This window comes from Rousettus aegyptiacus, unplaced genomic scaffold (assembly GCF_014176215.1).
Source record: "Rousettus aegyptiacus isolate mRouAeg1 unplaced genomic scaffold, mRouAeg1.p scaffold_m13_p_6, whole genome shotgun sequence".
Classification (NCBI taxonomy): domain Eukaryota; kingdom Metazoa; phylum Chordata; class Mammalia; order Chiroptera; family Pteropodidae; genus Rousettus; species Rousettus aegyptiacus.
The window spans coordinates 95,012,186-95,018,199 of NW_023416309.1; positions in this window are offsets into that span (position 1 = coordinate 95,012,186).

Here is a 6,014-nt window from a genome sequence, read left to right on the forward strand (position 1 = left end):
TGTCGTGGATGTTTGTGACTGATGTCTCCAAGTATACCTGCGAGTCTGGCTGTGTGATTGTGTGTATCTGTGTGACTGCCTGGTGGCTTACTGGCTTTGCATGTTGTGTGTGTAGCTGCGTATAATGCCCTCGACCGTATGTGTCACTGTGTGTGTGTCCCTCAGGGACTCAGTTGTGTCACTGTGTGTGACCGTGACTATGTGTGAGACAGCATGCCCCTCAAACCACCTTCCTTGGGTGGCTTTGATGTGGTTGAGTTTCTAGGGGCCATGAGGACGCCTGCCTCACTCTTGAAGACTTCAAAAGATGGCTGTCCTTTCTGCCCAGCGGGGAAGAACCCATTTCCCCACTCACCCTTGTCCTCTCCTCCTGCCTGGAGGAGAGGCCTGTTTGTTTTCCTATTTTTACTGCCTAGGATGAGTTCATGGCCGCAACTGACTCACCACTCTTTCCGAGAGACTTGGGGAAGGAAATAGGGGTTGCTTGGTTGGGGCCTCTGCCCACTAGCCTGGGGACTTTCAGGGTAGGGCCAGGGAAGACATCTGGGTCCATTGTGAACTGTGTGAGCACCTCAAGCCACTCATCCTCCTTGAGCCCGGAAGGTCAAGAAATCTTTAGAGGTCGCTGTCTAGTCCTCCACCTCCTACCCCAAATGAGAGGCCCGCTCCTCATCTAAAAGTGTATCCCTCCCTTTAGTCATAGCTCAACTGAAAAGCAAGACAGAGCTTTGGAGGGGACTTTGACATTTCACTCAGATTCATGTCGCTGCAAGTAATTCACACCTCCTCCAGTTCAAGCAGCAGCGAGGATGCCTGGATTCAACGACACTGTTTGGGCGCCCCCTATGGGCAGAGGCTGCCCAAGCTGAAGGAGGTGGAAAGAGAAAAAGGAAGCCTGAACAATTTCATGGGAGAGACACAGACCCAGACCCCTCAGTCTTATGGGGGGGAGTCAGGACCCTCTAATACACAGGCTTTGAGATAAAGAATTCAAACCATCACTCCCCGAGCTGAGAGAAGAGTCACGATCCGAGTCTGAGACAGAATCAGAGAAGGCTTTTGGAAGGGGCTGTAGGGACTTGATGTAGACTGGTAGGGAGAAAACACCCTGGAGGGTGATCAACTGGGAGGACTTAGGGATGAAACAAATACAGGAGGCGAGGGCAGATGGGAAGGCTGAGATGTCCTAATCTTCATGTGAAGTGATGAGGGAGGGCTTGGTCTGGACTCTGTCTGCGTGGCAGAGGAACTTGGCCTAAGAAAGGAGTCTGTGGATATGAAGTCCCCTCTGATGTTTACCCTGTGCCCCTCCAGCTGCAGCCAGCATACACCCACTCGAGTCTGGTTGCCCAGGAGGGAGCTCTGAGGCTGGGGTCTCACCCCTTCCCTGCCTTAGCCTGGGAAACCAACACCCCACCACTCTCCCAGCCAGGTGCCCAGCCTGCCTCCATGTCTAGCCTGAAGATGCCCCCACCAGGCTCTTACCAGCCAGTGGCTGAGGCCGTGAAGCGTCCCTTCACTCCTGCCCTCCTGGTCCGCTGACTTGGAGGCTCCTTCCAGGGACTGTCTAACTCACCAGAGCCTACCTACCCTTCTACCTGCCTGGTCCTGGCCTGAAACTCCCCCTCTTTGAATTTAGGGGTGTTTGGACCGCCCTCCTGGAGGAACTGAGAAGAGCCTCAGATGAAGGAGCCAGGAGGCCAGGCTTTGGGGAACTCACTGAGCAAGGCATTTCGCCTCAGTGTCTCCATCTGCAAAATGGGGGTGATGGCGCCTGCCCTGCTGGTTTCCCAGGGTGGGTGGGGAAGGCTCCAGTGAGCTCATGGGCGTGAAAGCCCTGCTGAGCCGTAAATAGTCCAGTGCTCATGGGAGGGAGGGAGGGAAACTGTGTTATTCCAGCTGGGCCTGGCTGTCTACATATGGCTGGGTAACTGCGAGGGTCTCTGTGCCAACTACTGGCAACCAAAGTAGTTGAGACTGGACCCCCAGTGAGAGCTGAGAGAGGGTAAGGCTGTGCAGATGCCACACCGGGGACAAGTGCAGCGGGGACCAAGGAATGAGTGCTTCGGGAAAATCACTTGGACAAGTGACTCTGAAGAAACTGCTGTGGGGAAGATGGGTGAGAAATCTCAGGGCACCGGTGACAACACTCTCAGCCTCTCGGACATCCCTGTCTCTGCAGGGAATGAGCGGAGATGCTTTCTTCTCTGTCCTTCTGTCTCTAAGCTCTGGGGACAGGAAACTAGGCATGTTAGCTGGTATGGATTCAGGGGATTTGTGGTGACTTTCTCTGGCAAGGAAAATTCTGGAGCTGCAACCAGTTTCCCAGGAGGGTCTTGCTGTATCTTTCTCTAGCCTGTCAGGTAATTTAAACCCTTCTCCCGCCTCTTCCAATGGGCAAGCCAGGGTCTTCCCCGTGTACCCCTCATCCCTTCTAATCCATGTTCCTACTCTGTCCCTCTACATATTCACCTCGGCCTTCCCCTAGGACATACTCCCTCAGCCTTAGATCAAGTCCTGCCTCTGCCAATCTCTAGTGACCAAGTGACCCCAGCCAAGTCGTTAAACCTTTTTGAACTTAAGTCTTCTTATCTGTAAAATGGGAGCTAATACTACTTCCCAGGGTGGTGAGAACGAAGAGATAACCCATAAAGTAGTGAACCTACTTCTGGCCCCAAACGACAAGTTCAACACCTTCGCCCTTCCCAGAATCCCTCCCAGTACCTCAGTTTGCCTTATCCTGATATGCGTCAGTTATTGCTTCATAACAAATCAAAAGTGAGATATTTACTGAGCTCTTCTTACATGTTAAGCACTATGGGGAGGGCCAAAAAGGGCTTTCCGCCAACCTGGAAACAGTTGCCAGACTGAGTGGGCAGGCGACATCCACAGACATGGAACATCTACCCACACCAATAGTGCAGCTATCATGCCAGGACAGAGGGGTCAGAGGGTCTTCCTGGAGGAGGGGGCCTTGCAGGACAAGCAGGATAGGCAAGGGAGACGAGAAAGGCGGTGTGGACAGAGGGCACAGCAGAAGGCTGGCCATGGTGTGCTCCCTGGGAACACGGGAGTAGAGAGGGAGTGTGGGAAATCTTGGGAGTGAAGAATGAATTGAGAAGTTCAGGTCAGACACTGCAGATCACTGAGAGCTAAGTGGAGGAAGTTAGATCAGACACAGTAGGAAACAGAGAGCCACAGCAAGTTTTTGAACCTGGGAATTAGGTTGAAAGGGAAGGGATGGGCCTCTCATTTATTAAGTATCAGTTCTACACCAGATTTTTGCTAGGTGCTTACTGTACGCTTTCTCACTTAATCTCCAAGCAATCGGGTAAGATATGCATAGTTATCTCCATTTTACATATGGGAAAACTGAGACTTGGAGAAGTTAAGTAACTTCCCCAAGTTCATAGAGTTAAGGAGAAAGTGAGACAACCAAAGTCTGCCAGTCTCCAGAGTCCTTGCACTTACCAGCACAAGCCAGTTTCCTCCAAAGAGGATGGGGTCAGAACTGGGCAGGATCCTTCTTCCCCTCCCCTTTCCCACTTGCCCCTTGGTAGCATTGGCTGAAGGAGCTGGAGGTATTTGGGGCCGATGGAGGTAAAGCTGCCTCAGCAGCTGCTTATGGGAGGAAGAAGACCGGGACCAGACAGGACCACTTGTCTCCTGTCATTACACAGGGCGGAGGCCTGGAGGGCTTGGGTGAGTGGGAGGGAGCAGTCAGAGGTGACTCTGGGCTCCCGAGCCTGCCTGCCCTGGAAGAGCGGGAGGTTGTTGATGGAACCAGAGAAGTCAGAGCAAACTGCAGGAAGGATGAGGCGTTGGGTTTGGAACACACTGAGCCTGACGCAGTGGGACAAGCAGAAACAGCCCCAGCTTTGGAAACCCAGGCTTTGAGCTCAGTGGAGAGGCCTGACCTTGTGTACTTTCCAAGCACTCTTTCCTGTCCCCTCCAGACTGGGGACACCCAGAGAATAAGGACCGTGGTATCTTCTTCCTTGGCCTCCCCACTTGCCTTCAGAGTAGAGCCTGAGGGTATATCTTAGGAAGACATGGCTGGCAGCCCCACTTACCATCTCCCCTCCATCCTCCCCCTCCTCCCCAGCCTTCGGTGTGCCCTTTGAGGCCTGGATGCCAAATGACCAGCTGCCTCCTCCACACCCCTACAAGGACTGCTCTCCTGGTTCTTGCTTACGCCCACACACCAGCCCTTGGGGTAGCTGCGTGTCTCTCTCCTTTCCCAGGCCACTCATTTATGCAACAGATATCTCCTGAGCACCCTGCTGTGCCAGGTCTTGTGCCGAGCCCTAAGGATGCAGCCATGTCCTCATAGAGCTTACATTCTACTGTGCTGGGTGGGGGGGATTGACAATAATCAAGTAATTAAAGGGAAACTCACTTCAGGCGGCGACAGTGCTGCGAGGAAGAATAAAGCAGGACTCTGGAGACAGAGGGATGAGGCGCTGGAAGACACAGTGGCACTTTTCTAGATCAAGTCATCTAGGAAGGCCTCTGGGAAAAGATCTCTTGAGCTCCGAAAGAGGGAAAATGTAGGGAAGAGCCTTCCAGTTGGAAGGAATGGCCAGTGCAAAGGCCCTGAGGTAGGGGCAGGCCTGGTGTGTGCGAGAAACAGCAAGAAGGCCGGTCAACCTGGAATGGAAGGAAAGAGGGAAAAATTAGGGGAGATGAGGCTCAAGAGGCATCCAAAGCCCAGAGGGCGTAGGGCTTGCAGAGGTCCCATACTATTCTGAGTAAGATGCAAGCCCCTTGGAAGGTTTGAAACAAGGAAGGGCATGATCCAACTGACATTTATAAAGACCCCTTTGGCTGAGGTGGGGAGTGCTGTTTCTGGGAGTGACTCCTGGAGACCCTTAAGAGAGCGACTATCATGGAAGAAGCACCTTGTTTACCCTATGGGTGTCCCTTTGTCTCAGTCTCGGGGGCGGGTGGGTGCATCTGTATCAGAGGCTCTGGGAAGAGGGTGGCTCCCGACCAGGGCCCATGCCAACACCTCGACAGAGACAGAAATCTCGCATCTGTAGAAACTGAGTGAGGAACAAAGGGCTGGAGGTGGTGGAATAAGTGGCCCAGCAGGTGACCTTTGCCCTCTGCTTGCCCCTCACATCCTCCTGGAGCCCCTTACTGCTCAAGCAGGGTAGGGGTGTGGCCTCTGTCTGGGTGGGGCCTGTGGAATCTGGCAGACCTCCTGGGGGCTGACCCTGGGGATGGACACCCAGGAGCATTGGGAAGGAACTGAGTCAGATCCGGAGAGCCTCACGGGGCAGCCCAGCTGAGCTCACGGTCTGGTGGCTGGAGGTGGCCTCCTGACCCAAGTCCTCCACCCCCAGCTGGTGTCTGTCCAGAGGGCCCTCTGACATGCACCAGGCGCCTTCCTGGCCTCATTGTAGCACTCCTGGGACACAAGATGCTCATAGCCAAGACCAGGCCATGCATGGCTGGACTCCAATCTCCACCCTTTCCGTGTGCCCGAATTGACAGAGAGGCATGACCCTGCCCTCAAGGAGCCCCTAGACTGAGATACACTTAAAGAACACAAAGAATGTGATCAAAAGGAAACCCCCCCAAGTGGATCTAGGCTGGAAGTGGATAATGATTAAAGGTGGGGGAGGGAGCGTTGAGCGTAATGGCCCCCAAGAAAAGCTAGGCCCAGGCTCTGAGACCCTTTGTGAACATAGGGTTCCTCTGTCCAGCATGTCAGCCCACTCTGCAGCAGGGGGAAAGGGGCTTGGTCCAAAGGTAGCAGTAAGCGCCGGCAACCACTATCATCCCCTTAGAGAGAAGTGCTGTGCCCTAGGAGCATCAGGGCAGGTTCTGTGAGCCCCTGGTGCCCACATAGGTCAGCTCACTCCTGGCTCCATCCAGAAGCTCAGCCCTCACCCCTAGGCACCCACAGTGCACTGAGGCAGGGAGTTGTGCAAGGGTCAGGAGGCAAGGCCGCAGGCGGGCGGGGGAGGGGAGATTCCTGTCTCCCCCAGCTCCCTGAGGCCTTCCGT